The sequence below is a fragment of the Rattus norvegicus genome, chromosome 10, assembly GCF_021556685.1.
Source record: "Rattus norvegicus strain SHRSP/BbbUtx chromosome 10, alternate assembly SHRSP_T2T, whole genome shotgun sequence".
In the NCBI taxonomy this organism is placed as follows: domain Eukaryota; kingdom Metazoa; phylum Chordata; class Mammalia; order Rodentia; family Muridae; genus Rattus; species Rattus norvegicus.
Genome location: NC_141543.1, coordinates 50,362,666 through 50,364,527, shown reverse-complemented (window position 1 = coordinate 50,364,527; position 1,862 = coordinate 50,362,666). Strand labels below are relative to the sequence as shown.

Below are 1,862 nucleotides of genomic sequence, written 5' to 3'. Positions count from 1 at the left end.
TAAAGATTTATTAATTTATTATGTATAAGTACACTGTAACTATCTTCAGATACACCAGAAGAGGGCATCAGATCTCTTTACAGATGGTTGTGAGCCACCATGTGGTTGCTGGGAATTGAACTCAGGACCTCTGGAAGAGTAGTCGGCTGCTCTTAACCGCTGAGCCATCTCTCCAGCCCCCTCATCATCTTTCAGTACATTCCATTGGAGTCGGTGGTGGAGCAGAGCTCCTCAACTTACGGCCAAGAATGAAAGATTCGAACAATAGGCTGAGGCCCTCCCATCCCTTTCGATGATAGACCCCAACTTCCTACTGGCCCTTTTGTAGGCCCTGCCTCTTAAAGGACCCGCCTTTGTCATCACCATAGGCTCCTAGCGGATCGTGTTGGGTAATGAGTGCATAGAGGACACCCAGACTTGGCCCCACAAAGTTAAGTATGTCTCTACCAAGGAGTGACGTGGGCTACTGGGGTAGGACAGACAGAGGAAGAAGGGTCACTCCTCATCAAAGATGTGTCTGTCCTCAACTCCTTTGGAACCTTCTGTATTCATATCGGTGGAAACTAGGTTTTTCTCCTTGAACACAAAGTACAATGTGATGATTTGATGCACACAATGCAGAGAGTGCTTGGCGCTCTGTTTCCTGGTGATGAGAACCTGTGAACTCCCCATTTTAAAAGCAGATTTCTTTTTCATGCCTTTCTTACTTATTTTATGTATGTGCACCAGAGTGGATGTACATGCAGGTGCCTGCAGAAGCCAGACGGAATTCGCTCTCCTGAAGTTACAGGTAAGTTTTGTTATGAACTGCCCAATGTGCATGCTGGGAACTGAACCTAGGATTTTCCACAAGAGCAAGTGCTCTTAACCACTGAGCCACCTCTCCAACCCCATTCTCTTCAAGTCTTTAAAAATACATAATTAGGTGGCAGTCATCAGGGAAGCCGAGATGGGTGCATACAAATACATCCAGGAGCTATGGAGGAAGAAGCAGTCCAGTGTGATGCGCTTTCTTCTGAAGGTCCGCTGCTGGCGATACCACCAGCTCTCTGCGCAGCACAGGGCTCCCCGCCCCACCCGGCCTGATAAAGAGCGAAGACTGGGTGGGATACAAGGCTAAGCAAGGTAATGTCATTTACAGGATTCATGTCCACCGTGGTGGTTGCTAACGTCAGGTTCCTAAGGGTGCAACTTATGGTAAGCCTGTCCACTAGTTGAAATTTTCCCGAAGCCTTCAGTCTGTTGCTGAGGAGAGAGCTGGGCGCCATTGTGGAGCTTTGGGAGTTCTGAATTCCTACTGGGTTGGTGAAGATTCCACATATAAATTTTTTGAGGTTATCCTCATTGATCCATTCCATTAAGTTGTCAGAAGAAATCCTGACACCCAGTGGATCACCAAACCAGTCCACAAGCACAGAGAGATGCGTGGGCTGACATCTGCTGGCCGAAAGAGCCGCGGCCTTGGAAAGGGCCACAAGTTCCACCACACTATTGGTGGATCTCTCCGTACAGCCTGGAGAAGGCGCAATTCTCTTCAGCTCCGCCATTACTGTTAGTACACACGATGTTTGTAAAGTTCATACCCAATAAACAATTTAGAACAGTCAAACAATACATAATCAATCGTGAATAATTTCTTGACTAGGGACGGGAGTTCATGACTACCTCCCCCTCTCTGTGCTGGGATTTGAACCCATGCAGGATTAGCGCATGCTGTCACAGTACGTGGAAGTTCATATGTGTATCAGTCCTGTAGTGGCTGGGGGACATTTTTCCTTGGAGCCGGCCATCACCCGGGTTCTTACAATCTTCCTGCCTCCTCTTCCACATAGATTTGTAAGCCTTGCATAGAGGAGCTTGAA

General features: G+C 47.7%; 1 pseudogene; it reads left to right on the top strand.

Annotated features, from left to right (window-relative positions):
• The first annotated feature begins 949 nt into the window (after positions 1-949).
• Positions 950-1,556, top strand: Rpl15-ps6 (ribosomal protein L15, pseudogene 6; annotated as a pseudogene).
• The last annotated feature ends 306 nt before the right edge of the window (positions 1,557-1,862 follow it).